The 15829-nt window shown below is 29.7% G+C and overlaps 1 protein-coding gene across 2 annotated transcripts in view; it reads left to right on the top strand.

Moving 5' to 3' along the window:
• The window catches only part of LOC121122281 (uncharacterized), an 83324-nt gene that overhangs the window by 22096 nt on the left and 45399 nt on the right, over positions 1-15829 (top strand). The window contains exon 1 of one of the 2 annotated variants that reach the window (XM_040717269.2): positions 1465-1811. The exons of the other annotated variant lie outside the window; for it this stretch is intronic. The gene's annotated coding sequence lies outside the window, so the exon portion shown is untranslated. Of the gene's footprint in view, positions 1-1464; positions 1812-15829 lie in introns of those variants that run through there. 2 annotated transcript variants of the gene reach the window in all.

Raw genomic sequence — 15829 nt, 5'->3', positions numbered from 1 at the left:
TATTGTATCCCTGGTATATTATGTATATATACCGGATTCGGAAGCAAAAAAAAAATTCCTACATATTCCGAATCTCCTGTCCTTTCATCATCTTGGCTGTATGAAAAATTCATTCTTTCCTTTTCTAAAAAGTTTTGGTACGTCATTTAATAGTTCACTCTTTTCCTGTTCCTGTGGGAAAAAACAACTAAAAAACTAAATGAAAGTAGAAAATTTTCTGATAATGTTAAAAATGAATGTTACTATGGCTACATGGCAACAAATCTATAGTATTCAATTTTTTCTTGAAAGAGCCGATTTGCCCTTGGAACACTTCATTATAATGATTAAGACTGGAGTGTTTAAATTTATAGGATGTTTTTGCGGAAATGGTATTAATACCCCCTGACTAAAAAAGGATATATGTTTATATTGAATAAAGAGGAAATGTTGTTATAAACTCAACTTTTTAATTGATTTGACCTCTTCAAAAACTCTTTGATAAGCTAATACTGATGCTAGAATTTTACTTTACCTACAGTTTCATGTCATTGAGCAAAAAGTGTTGCAACCTCTTCCCTACATAAAACGAGAATACTTTGCTATAAAGTAATGATAATATTAGCATAACAAGACCCATGACCTTAACAACATATCTTCCCCCATCTCTCTTACTCGCTCACTATTGGAATATGCTCATTTCATGACCTTTAAAGGATGAACATCTAACTAACTACAAAACTACTTATGATATATCAATGATCACTTTGAGAAGAGGGCCCTTTATACTAAGAAGGAGGGGGGGGCATCATCCACTTGATTAAAATTGGATAATGTATATTTAAACGTTTCAAGAGGGCTTTCATATGCCATTTAAAAAAAGGGGGCTTTCTCTTTTATTTTTGTTTTGTTTCTAACCTTAGCTTTCTAATATTCATATAAATAAAAATTCATTTATTTAATGATACAAACATTATAATAATAATAATAATCACATAACCTCTTCAAAAACCATGAAAATAAAAATGATTTTTTTGTTTTTTTCTTAAAAAGAAGGAGAAATTAGAAAGAAAAGGAAGAGAAAAGAAAAAGGAGTGAGTTGTTTCTTTTCCCTTTTCTTCTTTACCATGTTGTTTACTTCTGACGTAAAAATGAAGGATGACGATTGAAATACAACAACCACTCAAGCCACAACAACAACAACAACGACGACGCTCTCTAGGAGTGCAAATCGTATGAAGTAGTAAAAAGAAGGGAAAACGGTCCCAGAAAATAGTCTCCCTTTTTTCGAAGGTCGTGAGCGCGCTCAGTAATCCCCTCTCCCCCCTCTGTTGGTGTTGTTGCATGTAAGAAGGGAAGAAAAAGAAAGCCCTAATAGCAGACACTCTTTTTCCTTTTCCCCCCTTTTTTGTATATAAAAAAAGAAGAGGAAAAATCGATCGTCTGAAGCGCTGGGCTATAGAAAGGGCTCTAATACATATCTCCATTGTGTATGCGTGTATACATTTAAAAAAGAAACCAATGAACACCAGTATCAGTTTAAGCATGATGTGAAATAGGAGAAAGTGATCCCTTAAGAACTTTTTTGAAAGAGAGTTATGCGACAAAATAAATAAAAATGAAATCCTGGGAATAGTGAAAAACATCCTAATTTTTTTTTGTTTGCCTTCCCTCAAAAAGGAAAAAAAAAAAAAAATCATTGACACCATATTTTAATTTCATCTTTTTCCTTTCAAAGAGGGAAATTATTATTCCTCAGTAACAAAAACAATAATAATAATAATTTTTATTATTGTTATAAAAGAAGGAAAAATTACTTCGTTAGACATTTGGTAAGCTTGTAATTTTTCTCTTTTCTTCTTCTCTTGTCCTATTAATTTCCCCGGAAAAAAATACGTGTTCGAATCTTATTTCCAAGGCGCGGCACTTTTTTAGGCATGCTACCTCCAAATTTAATGTTGAATAGTTGGGAAACGTGTTTATATACGGCTCATAAAAATAATTTAAGTATATACTGGTTTATTTCAAGATATAGTGAGAAAGAGTTGGACTATCAAAAAATAGATCCTTTTTTTTTGTATGTTTGTGAAGGGTTACATAGGATTTAATAATTATGATATAGGAACAGAGGGATTAAGAAAGATTTCATAATATAATATAATATAGTTCTTTATCCATCAAAAGCAATTATATTTCATACATATGTTTATAATGTATTTTTTTTTAGTGAATCTCTTGTTCAGTGTCTGCTTTAGCTTTATAGGTACTCCTACACGTCATACCCATTGTTAACTTACATTTCCATCTAAAAACAAAATGTGATGATGACCTGTACGAAGTTGTTTAATTAAATATTCGTAAAATGTTGAAATATACAAATGTCCCATCTGGACAAATTAAAAAAAAAAAAAGTTATCTGCGTATCTCAACAATATTTAGAAAATATTTTTTCCACTACTTAGTATGGAGGCTTTAATCAATGTAATTATACTTTATGTACGACAAAACACATACATTTTAAAATTACCCCTTTTCCAGAACAATACATAGTACAATATTATTCCAAAGCCAGAATGATTTCATTTCTATACTGTTAACCATATTGAAAACGTCATCTACATATTATATTGCTCTCTAAAATATTAGCAATTAACACTTAATGACATTATTACATACCTCCAATAATGACCTTTATATTCATAGTGCCTTGCTCTACTTGTACTGAAAGAAGCAACACTATTATGTATAAGAAATAATTCTCACTTGTTAAACGTAGGAAAAAAACTTAATTGCTCTTTGAGAGATGAGGAAAAATAATAAAAAGAATAACGAAAGCAACAACAGCGAACACACCATTAAAATACTTTTGGAATTCCAAAGTTTTATATCATGAAGTTTTTATTATTTTTTAAATTAAAGGCTCCTTTCAATATAAATATGTAAAAGTAGTTCTATTACTGAATAACCTATGAACATTGTATATTTAAATAATAATAAATCGTTAAAACTTACATAAAAATACATTATGGATAGAAAATGTTTGTTATGAGTTTTGCTAATAATAAATAGTAATCAATAGCTAGCTTAATACTAACTAGTAATCAAAACGAACATATATCCTTCCATCTATCCATTAATAAATATATGACATATTGTAAATATATTAAATATATTTTAGTATGTCTACATATGCTGAGTTTGCATAAAAACATTCTTGAACAAAAATCAAGTAAATGGGAAATATAGATCATTGATTTTTTTTACATCATACTAGTCCATTATTGCATATACCTCTTTATATTTTTTGATACCCGAGAATATTAACTTAAATTATTAGAATAAATTAAGTTGAATGCCTTCATTTGCTAGATGATATTTAATAGGCTTATAAAAGAAAATCCATCCCCTCATAATTATTTCACTGTGAGAATTATTTTTTGCTATTTAAAGTGCAATTTGCGAGGCTAATAACGGGTTAATCAGGTTTATTTGAAGATAATTCGTCAGAAAATCCAAATATAATTCAGACTCCATTTTGAGACACATAATTCTAGCCTGTTTTTGTGTAGAGGGGCCACATATTTAAATCGAATATCCTAAAATTTGATTCAAAACCCACGTCGCTAACAATATTGTACCACTCAAACTTTCATACGAAAAGAAACAGAAAAAATAGCACAAAATCAGTTGGTAGTTGGCCAATTCATTCCAATTATGGAATTATTATAATATAGCTACCTGGAACTAATTTTAGTTCATACAATCAATGCAACATTAAAACACAGATTAGGGGCAAAGAAGCAGAAACGTTGATAGAATAGAAATGTAATTCAAACTCAATTTTGAGACACATCGTTTTTGGTACAAATATTGGTATATAAAACAGGGCGTCCGCAGGGGTTGGCTCGAGGGGATATCCAATTTCCCCAAAAAATTTATTGTTCTTTAAATTTTATTTCCAAAAATTTAATTTTACAATTTTTTTTCTAAGAAATTGAATTTTCTGTGAATGGCTATGGATTATTGAACTTTTTTTTCCCTACAAATTTAATGTTTATAATTTAATTTTTGAAATTTTTTCCAAAAAAATTCACTTATTTTGTATAACTATGGATTTTTGAAAAAAATTTAGAAAAAATTGAATATATTGTGAGTTGCTGTGGAATTTTGAATTTGTTTTCGAAAAATTTAATATTTGGAATTTTTTTCCAAAAAAAAAAAATTTGGATTTTTTTTCAATGAAATTCCAAAAATCAAGCCCTCCCCCACCCCTCCTTCAAAAACATAAATATACATATATGTATATTTAATAATCTTGTTGACGTCCCTGATGAACAAATTGGATTCGAAATCCATCATGAATATATTTGAAAAATAATTTGTTAATAATTTTATGATTCCTATAGGAATAACGTGTTGTTATTATGTACATAATATTAAAATATATATTCTTTTTTTTGTCAAATTGTTTTTCTCTGATGAATAAACTGCATCATTTAATGGTGGCTTTCCTTCCATTCTGAATGGTTGTATGTATATCGTACATAGATGGAATAGTAATGCTATCGACTCCTCGGTTTTTTTTCTTCATTCTTCACATCAATAGTTGTAATGATAATCATGAAGAAATAAAAGGTTATTCTTCATTTTTTTCTTTCATCTTCAGTATGTTGTTGTGTATTTTTCCCTGGGCTTTCTCTTTCTCTCTCATAATAAGGTTATATATGTATACATGTTGTGAACGGAGCTTACAAATGATGATTATTAGAAATATCATCATTAATATATATATATAAGTATCTACAAATGTTTGTCTACATATATTCAGACAACACTCGTAATGATCAAAATACAGGACATCCTTAACATGCGAGTTGTATTCGTTTCTGAGCTTACGAGGAACTCGTAAGTGAAAGCAATTTATCTACGAAGACATTATTAAAAAAAGACAGAAACGTAACTTGAAGTGGCTTTTGCGTTCCGTTGGCACTTTTTTACCAGCTCGTATGACAATACAGAATCCAGTTCGTATCTAAAAATAAACTTCTTATATTGGAGCACTTGGATTTCAAGGTTTTTTAGTATTTAGTAAAGTATTTGTTGATTTAATACTCTCCCATTGTTGGATACGGATACATCAGTTGTGAAGGGGAGGGTCGTTTATTTATTACTTCATAATTATGAGAATTGGAGCTTCAAAGGGAGTCTTCTACTTATTCGTTTTTCAAAATCCAGTAGCTGTTTATTCCATTGATCCACCAACTGTAGTTTTCGTCCCTGTATTATCCTCTCTTCCATGTATCAATGTATAAGGGCGTTAAATACTAATTAATACCATCTTAGACTGCCGTATCTGTTCAAATAATTTTTCACTAACAGAATATCTTCTGTTTTTATAGCTGAAGTTACATTATAGGAGATTTTGAAGTTTCTCCTGTAGTCTTCAGAGGCTATTTTAGGTTCACTCCGCTCCCATTAGATGTTGGATACGGGTATGGCAGTTATTAAGAGGATGATACTTTATTTAATACACAATATTTGGACACAAAAGTTCTTTATATAGTTACACATTAGTATTATTATCCAGTTTAAACTGGGTGTGTATTATTACATTTGAAGGAAAACTCTTTAGTGTAATATGATACTGTTTGGAATGTTTGACTTCACGGCCAACACGTAGAATAAGGGATTTTTAAAGTTTATCTACCTATTGACTTTAAACTCTTTAATATCTGGATTTTATGCTCTCTAATTGATTTTTTTTTTAAAGGAATAGCTGTTTTAAAAAAAAATAGAAAAATCCGGGCTTTCAAATTCCTAATTACCTATTTCAACATTGTGTTCTCGTTTTTCTTATAGTTACACATACTTTGATCAAATGTACAAAATCCTTCCTTTCGAAAATAGGAAGTTTTTCTAGATAAAAATGGTTGAAATTGCTTATGTAAAAGATTGCTACAGAAATGGAATTTTGTTTTTCGTAAAAACACGTCACTCAACGAATAAATATGGACTGACACAAACAACTTTAGATTCGAGTATTAAAACCTGGATCCGATTTTAAAATTAGTTAAAAAAAAAACTCAATGATAAATTCAAGAATCAAAATGTCAAATTTTTCCCATAACAGCAGCATATATAATAATTCAGATCTCAAATATCGTGAGGAAATTATCACTAATTTAGAGTATGTTGTGTCTTTTTCTGAGGGGAAAAGGTTATAAATTTTCAAATATTTTTATTTATAATTAAAATTTCTAAAATATTTGTCATTTTTTCTGTTTAAATAATGAAATGGCGGAAAGTGAAAAGTGTATTACCTATATTTCATATTCTTGAATATTTTCCATTATCGTAATCAAACTTCTAATACATGCTACAAAATTCTTTTACTCAAACATTATATACTTTTCTATTCTACTATAAAACAATTTTATATTAATATTAAGAAATGTTTAATTGTTTATATTTTTTTATTATAATGACACTAGCTCATATATTTTATCCTTATTATTCACAACAATGATATCGTAAACAAAAACAAAAAGTAAAAAAAAAAAATCAATTTGTTGTCTTTATTACATCTGTTCGCATAAATTATTTGCTTAATCTTCGTAATTATAGCGTCATCTTTCATCCCATATCCCTCCAGAAAATATGCCAAAAGATCTTCTTTTCCACCTTCATAATTAAGTGTCTTACGGCTAGTAACAGTAGACTCAATAGTTTTTTGTATTTTCGGACATTCATACAAAAGATGGACTACTCTCGCAGGAGAAACTTTAAAAACTGCACATTGGACACTTCTAACGTGCCAGAAACCATATAGCTAAACCATCTTTCGACAGAGTTTAAATATGTATATTTTTTACAATGATTTATTTTTAGATTGAAATTTTTAATTATTTATAAATCATATCATTAAGAGTTTTATATTGCTAGCAAAAAGTCAAAACAGAGGTTTTGAACTATTTTTGTTTTTTTTCGTGCTTTAAATTACGTTCATAAAAGGAAAATCATGTTTGGCTGTTTCTTAACTTCAAAAAATAAGAAAATAAATGCAAATGTTTGTGCATTGCAAACATTTAAAAATAAAATGTTAGTTAGTAAGATTAACATCAAATATGGAATTAAACATTGAGAATCAATGTGTGTGTAAATTCTAGATTGTCTGAATTAATGAATCGCCTGTTTGACAATTTAATTTTTCATTATTTAACTTAAATGTGAATTCCTCATAAAATTCCTAAGAACTACGTATATAGACGTGAAATAAAGCAATAAAGTTAAGTTTTAACCCTTCATAATTCTTCTTCAACACAGCAATGCTAAATTTGAGAAAAAAAAGTTTTATTTTATTTTTTCCAATGAAAGAAGATAACAAATTATGCTTATTTTGAGCAAAATTTTTAATTATATTTTCAAATTTGTGTTTCAATTATACGATTTTAAGAAAAGGAAAGTTTAGCTTAAAAATGCCATTTTTAAGGAAGAGTCTTATGTGAGGAAGAATAAAATATCCACTGGTCTTGAATTTAATATTGGAATCAAAACCATTCAAAACTCATTCCCCATTGATTTTTTTTTGATGAAACGGCATACAAAAGTCTGATTGAATGTAGAACTAGAACCTTCATTTCAATTTTTGTTAAAACTATACGATTTTTTAGCTTCAAGTAAGTCAAACATTCGTAATCTTCAAAAAAAAAAAAAAAAAAAAAAAAGTAGTTGGACTGACAATTATAATGTTGTAAGTATTTCCATTTGACCAATTAGTAATTTAGTAATCATTTGACATTTCAATTGTCGTTTTAAGTGAAAACCCCTATATATAGCATTTTTACTGATGTCAGAAATTTTATGATAAACCATTTTGGACCATAATTATAAATATATCTTTTAAAACACAATTGAACAATTCGAAATGTAGCAAACAAACTACATTTAATTCATTTAAAAATGATAAACAACAACCTCTTAACTGTCGTGAAGAAGGGAGCAAGGGTTTTTATTCCTTGAAAAATTGGTTGGTTATAGCTTTCAGTTGATATCACGTGCAAAAGCTCTAATATACAGGGTTGATCTTTTATTATTTTCAATCCCTAATGACATTACTGCAAAATCACGGAAGAGGAAAACAAGACACTTGGTCTCTGAACTGAGCTAGTTGAGACGATTTGGGAAGAGCAGATAAGTTTTTTAATTTTCTTAAGGACCACAAAAATTCGACCAAAGTTTTGTTCTTTTCTGATGATTTTTTTAAAATTTTGAATAAGCAGAACATCCGCTACATCAAAACCAGCACCCAAACATGTCTCAGCTTCAGTGAGACATGTCCGCAGAACAAAAATCAAGTGGCCAGCACAGGCGAAGTCTGCCCTCCAATTTTTGTGTAGAGGAAAGAGCTGTTCAATGTAAATACTTACATCGAACTTCTGGATATGAAAGTACTACCTTGAGCCAAAGAATAGTTCGGGGAGAACTTTGTTTTCATTCAAGACGGGATATGTATAATTTCAACTCTAAGCCACAGCCATTCCCAAGAGACAACTTTCCGGACCTCAACATGTACCCACTCTCGGCTCCAGACGCAAACCCATTGGACCACTCTATCTAGCTGTGTCTGGAGAAGAGGGTGTACGCTACTTCTTACTGGAGTGTCTAGTCTCTAGAGGCTTCCATCAAGAAGGAGTGGACCAAGCTCGAGTCTGACTAAATAGTCAAGGTCTGCAAGGGATTTAGGCCTCGATTTGAGACAATTATTAAAGCTGAGGCCTCACATATTGAATAAAAGTTGTGCTGAGTACTATTTTCAGATGATTTTGTCAAATAAATGTCCTTGTTTAAATTTTACTTTTGAAAATTTGAAAAAAATAAAATGTGTAGCACTAGATAAGATCAACCCCGAATGTATGTATATTATTGGATTTAATGATTACTTCTACGATATAGAATGTAATTTCCCGCTCACTTGTTACAACGAAATCGAAATACATTATGATTAGCTCTGTTGATTTTTTTTTTTATTCTTCTTTTTAAAGAATATATCTATCTAATATGCTCCAACGATTTTCAAATTGGGTTCATATCTATTGATTAGCTGAGTTGATGACACTTTTTTTTATCCAATTTGAAGTAATATATGTGTAGTTCAGTCCCATTTTTATTGTATAAGCATTGAAGAGCATACTATGTATCGTCATATGAATTATTGATCATTTTCATTTATTGAACATGTAAGATATTCTGTCAGTTCGAATTAATCATTTTGTAATGAAGACGTCATTTAACTTTGGATAAATGTAAAGTTGAATATTTTTAAAAATTGATTTAATTCCCAACTTTTTCATGAGGAAATATAAAAATATTAAAAATTAAAACACTTATTGAGACGAGTGATTTGACCTGTTTTAAATCCCCTAAAGTGTTTAGTTAGAGAACTATTACTCTTTAACTGATTTAAAATCTATCAGTATGCTTTATATGTTTCTAAAAGTCTGATACTATGTCCACACAAAGACTTGGTGTCAATTTGAGCCTGAGGTTTATATTTTATTGCCCTAAACCACATAAAAGAAACAAATATTGAAGCTATACATTTTTATTTGTCCTTACTCTTTTGGGAATCCCTTTCAGGGAGGGAATGAATTAGTTTAAAGTTGAGATGGGTTAAGAATTAACTGCTCTTGATTTGTTGAAAGAAACTTTGCCAAAAACATTATTTAAGCATCCCCATAATGGAGTAATTCAATTATCAACTAATCAACACTTACTCATTGCAATTCGTGGCAAATAGTTAAACATTATACACTTTAAAATAGGAGTAACATAAAGAGAGGTATTGCTCCATGAATCATCATCAAACATATTTCCGGCAAAGTGATAATTCGTAAATGTGTCCATTTTGTAAAGTGGTCATTGCGCAAAATGTCCGTTCGGCAAAGTGTCCTCGCACGTTTTTCTTTAAAACCTATTTTTAAATGTATTAACTATCCAAAAAATGATGAAATAAATTCAAATGATGAAACAACTTTCTATCAAAATATTTATCCTAATTATTCAATGCAGTATACTGCGTGTTTCTTAGAACATAACTTGTCTCAATATCTTTGCTGCTTGCTGTTTTGTATGAATGTGTATTCTTGATGAAAAAAGTTGCTTTTTTATGAATAAAATTAATTATTTAATGTTTTTTGTTAATAAGGAAATCTTTTAATTTAAAGAAATATAATCCCATTCTTGACGTATTTATTTAAATTTTTTCATTTAGTATACATAAACCTACTTATTAAGGAAAGAACACTTTCTCTTTAAATACTATACATTTTTAAGAGTTTAGAAAGAAAGTGAAAAACAGTTGTAAGCCACACACACACAAAAAGTAAAGTTATATAGATTTCCATTTGAAATCATATGTAAAAATATAAATGTTGTGTTGATTCGAGCAACTATCGAATCCGTTAGCCTCGACTTGAGTCAATGATTTTTTGTTTCGAATCAGCTTATTTTCAATTCCGAACAAACCTTGTCTTATTTTTATAAAATCAGGTTGATTTTTCTTGCTAAATCTCATCAAATCTCTTAAGTTTCATGGCGTTTTTGCTAAGGGACTCTCTAATAAATCACAACTTCTAATGTGATTCTTCTAACCTCTAAGAAGACAAATCAAATATATATATAACATCACAGTTTTTCATCTAATTGAAGAAGCTCACATTTAGTGAACAATATTAGCTTATTACTGTTAAGGAAGAAAAAAAATTGCTGAAATAATAAATTAACTTATTATCAGGTAGATCCTTAAGCAGTTGAATCGACTCAAGTCGACAGAGCACAAATGTAAGGATAGAATAATGTTCAAATATATGCAAGAAAATCAAAGCTAAACGTCATTTAAAATCCTTATATTAATTGAATGTAATTAAATTTGTATTTAATTAGCTACTGAAACAATTATTCCTGACATCCATATTTTGAGGTTTACAATGCTCTTTAAAAATATTATAAGATTTGTATCTAATTTATAAAAATAAGTCAATATATTTAATCCTTATTGAACTGGTGAAATAGGATAGATTATAAGATATTTCTAAAAACGTACTGGGACAAAAATAATTAGAGATGGAAGCCGTGTGTATTTTGGGCATGTTAAAGAGGAAACCCAAAATTAACATGGTAACAGGGACAATTTGAAGAATGTTTTAGAGGTAAAGAGTTTAGCTCTCATGACATTTCATTACATTAGCTACAATTACCTGTGACAAGGGACGGGGGGGGGGAGAAGGAAATAAACAAGATACGGGCAATAATTACTCTGATGTCGATCCTCAATTGTACTCCGAGTCCATCAAAGGCTTGCAATCATAGCATTGCAACAAATAATCCAGGGAACTATCTGTCTTTTATGAGCAAACACGAATGTTCAACAAAGTTGGGATTATAACTGAATGTAGTAGGAAAATAAGTTCATTAGTTAAGATTTAAATAATAACGATAACAGGTGAGGAAAATAAAATTCATTCTTCTGATAAAAAAACAAAAAAAAAAAAAAAAAAACTGGACGAACTATGGATCAAAAATTAATTATTATAATAATTGTGAGTAAATGTTAAATTATGAGCTGATAGCTCAACTAGATATTTGAAAATGTATTTTGCTCAAATGAATTAATATAAAATACAATAAAAACATTTCATTAACCAACAACAAAACTTCTAGAGAGCTTTAAGTACATAATATATTGGGTTGCTTTAAGGTAAAGAAAATTTCTTTATTCAACCCCTTTTGTGGTCTTATATCAAGATAAATAGATTTACAAGATGTAAGACTACCTTTAATATTTTATATTTGATAATAATCTATTCTTTATGATCACCTAATACCAAGGCATGTGTTTCATTAAATCCATCTTTATTTTCTTTCCTTGGGATCTATAAATAGAACCTTGTATTTTAATCATTGGTTAACTAAAAAACAGTTTTTTGTCAATATTTTGCAAACCAATATAAATCACGTTTAAACGGATCAATTTCTTTACTTCTCATTGATACTAAGTAACTTCTTTTAATACTTAGTGAATATTAAATTTGATTTAAATTTGTATACGCAGCACGTACACAAAATACGAAGGGTACATATCCGTGTATTTAAGAGTGTAAAAAATATAATTTTTATTAGAGGATTGAAATCAAAGTCAAGGAACAAATAATCATGGAGTCATGACATGAATTTTTTTACTTAAAAGTACATTCTAATGAGAAAAAATGAACATTTTTCTACATTCCAAAAATTATACAATTGTACAGATTGGTGTGCTAATACAAGAACAGTCTATTAAAAAAATGGGTATTTTTCATTTTCTTGATTTTTGTCATCATATTTAATAAACATATTTTCATAAATTATAGACTTTTTATTCATTTATATAAGGTTGCGATATATTATGTTTAAACTCTAATTGGGTCGAAACTAGACCAAAACAAACAGTTTTGAATAAAATAACAGTTTTGTTAGCCACAATGGAAGCCAAGAGAGAGGTTATAATCATGGGTACCTGAAGAGCAAATCTCGACCAGCCATGTTGCAAAACCTGAAGAACCTAGAGGTCCATCCCATGCTCATCAAGATAAACATTGAGAGCTATGATGAGAGTCAACCTATCACGGAGAGACTCAAATCAGGCTGACTAAGCTCAAAAAGGAGGCCCAGAGTCGTCAATGCAAGGATTGCAAGAAATCCCAGGAAGAACCTCACCAAGATGGCCAATAATTTCAACATAGGTGCACCAACAATGGAAGACCTTATCTGAGATGACCTTGGGATGTATCCCTACAAATTGAAGAGACAACAGCACGTGTCAAGCAAGGTCAAGGATGAAAAACTTGAGAGAAGCAATGGCATTATACATATAGGAAAATATAAAGCTAAGGAAATATATGTATTCTCTTGAAATTTGAAGTTTACTACTCCAATTTTAACTTTTAAAAAAATGCTGAAAAATAAAACTTCAGTTCTAAAGAATGAATCATCGTTTTGATTAAAACTATGAGATTAAGGGATGAAATGAAAGGAAAAAAACCTTTTTGTTCACAGATTTTTTTATCAAATTTGGTAAGGAGTTTTTGTGTGTGGAAAATAATTGAGTTTGCATTTTTTGAATGCTTTCATTTATCTTCTCAATATTTATCTATACAAACATAAGAACAAAAATATTGTACAGATATGTAAAAACAATATTGCCACATTAGTTTTTACAAAAGTATTTTTTTTAACATTGAATAAAGGTATGTATATTTATATAATCGATCTATTCTCCATAGTAAAATAACATGGTTTAAAAATCCAATCATGAAAATTAATTTAAACATTGTTTTTTTTTTTGAATATTGATGAAAATATATATCTAGCAATATATAATAGTTCATTATTGTCAAAAAAAGTTATTACTTTTTAAAATTAAATATACATTGAATGCATGCACGTACCTAGGTGATACATAAAACAAATTTTCAGTAAATAATTTATAATGAGAAAATAATGAATAAACAGGGTGGTCCAGATGAATTGGGGAAATCTTTAAAGGTTTATAACGAAAGAACTAATTGGGATGGAACCATACATTTTTTATTCTTTAAAAGCTACATTTAATTATTTATAATGAAATCCACCTTTCTGGATAACCTCGGCGTTGGAAGCTTTGGCAGGCCAGGGCGACCTCGTGCAGATCCAGCCTTACCATTGTACAGGTAATATACTTCTTCTGGGTCTCCAAAGCCGAGTGGTACTTGGCACAGGCTTCATGCTCGATACTCACTCAGAGATAAAAATTGTGGCTAAGTTATTCTGCATTTTTTTGGCCTTCTGGGACGATGCACTGTCAAGTTGGAAGGTGTAATTTCTTCTTTGGTCCATTGAGGGAATGTAAAACCAGAACCAGTACATTGAATAAGATGGACCAACACAAGATCTCCCGGCACTGCCAAAGCTTTTGGCGCCGTGTGAGAGAGAGGTGGATCTCATTATGAATAATTAAATTTCACTATATATAGCTCTCAAATAAAAAATTAAAATATGGCTCTATCTTCCCTCTAGTTCGTTCATTATAAGCAATAAAAGATTTTCCCAAATTTTGTAAACCACACTGTATATAGGTACCATTTAATAAATTATGGTAAAAGTATTATGTAAGCTATAAACAATGGGTCTATTTTGAAAAAACAGAAAACTTGAAACTTAGTTATATAGTTGTATTTAACTATAACAAGTTTTTTTGTCTTTATTCGACATAGTACTGTCTCATTTGATGAACAAACAACTCATTATTGGCCTATTTCTTAATTTCGATGGCTGGTGAGGTGTAAACACAAACAATAATGATTTTCTACCTAAAAAACAATTTACACGAACTCCTTCTGCTAAAATGAGTGAATCATATCAATTCTTAATTATGAAGATAAATGGGATATGAGTTTTGTTTAATGAATGATAATTTTATGCCAAAACACAGAGACTACATCTAATTCGATATGGTCTCCATTAGAAGCAACGACAGCCTGAATACAGTACAGGCTTTGACAATGTTCTCCTCGAGATAGTTGCCCCAGACCTTGGAGATGGTGGACTTCAGGTCATCCACATTTCTGTAAAATTATCTCCCACACCCTTTACCCTTTTGGCAAAAAAACTGTCAAACTGCTCAAATCAATGATTCCAAACTCACGTATTAAAAAATTACATGTATGACGTTGTAGGTTTAATATCCATATATGATAAAAACTGTAAACTGGATACACCTTCTTGAATTAAAATGATAAGTTTCACAGTACAATACTGACTCAGTATTCCGATACATATTACTGAATTTTTTCATTCTTAAACAAATATCTTCAAAATAGAAATAGAGAAATTTCAAAAACCACAAAAACTGATAACATTCGAGACAAATACATGATTTTAAATCATCTCAGTGTATTTGTAAATGATCTTAAAGTGAGCTATCATATCAGATACATGTCTGCATATTTTGTAATAGGAATGTTATTATATTTTGTTGCTCAAAATTCAAATCTCAATATCTATTTGGTGAATTGATCAAAAAACTGTTATTTTTACTTCTACAGCAATCAAAAGGGGTATTACTCCTAAATTAAAACCTCTAACGAAATAGGTAAACTCTTTCAACATTATCAGTGCCAATCCATCTGACCAATTATAGCAACATTAAAAAAGAAAGATTCCATTTTTGGGTTTTGAAGGTAGATGATGTTGTGAATAGAGAAAAAATATATATACATATATCTAATGAATCCCTCTTGGTGGATCCGAATAATTCCAGGAAGGCTATTTAAAGTCAAAATATCTGATACTAAAAAAGTCATGAGGATTGTTTACTATAATAAAAAGTCTATAGGATTCGGCAGCAATACGTGGACTTGAGAGGCTCCTGGCCTTCATAACTTCTGTAAGAAGATGGTTTGGTCCCTCGTGTATGAGGACAATCCCAAGCTGTTATTCACAGTCCTCTTGTTGGTCCTAGTAGCGACCACAGAGAAGTTCTTGCGAGGCGATTCATCAATTTAGTGGGATCTTTCGTAGAGAGGTTTTCTCCATCATTTTTTATCTTGGCCACGTTGAAAACCAGACAAAAGAGATAGGTTTACATTTTTGTTTCAAACTATGCAGAGTGTAATAATATCCTTAATGGCACATTTATGATACACATTGATGATGACGAGTCTTTTGATTTTGCATGGATAATTATTGCAGTTATCTTCATATAAAGGGAACATCGACACAAACTTAACTTGTACCTTATTCAACATGTTGAACATTCAGTAAAGATTCTATTTTG

Source organism: Lepeophtheirus salmonis, chromosome 7 (assembly GCF_016086655.4).
Source record: "Lepeophtheirus salmonis chromosome 7, UVic_Lsal_1.4, whole genome shotgun sequence".
In the NCBI taxonomy this organism is placed as follows: Eukaryota; Metazoa; Arthropoda; class Copepoda; order Siphonostomatoida; family Caligidae; genus Lepeophtheirus; species Lepeophtheirus salmonis.
This window is presented reverse-complemented; position numbering and strand designations above follow the sequence as displayed.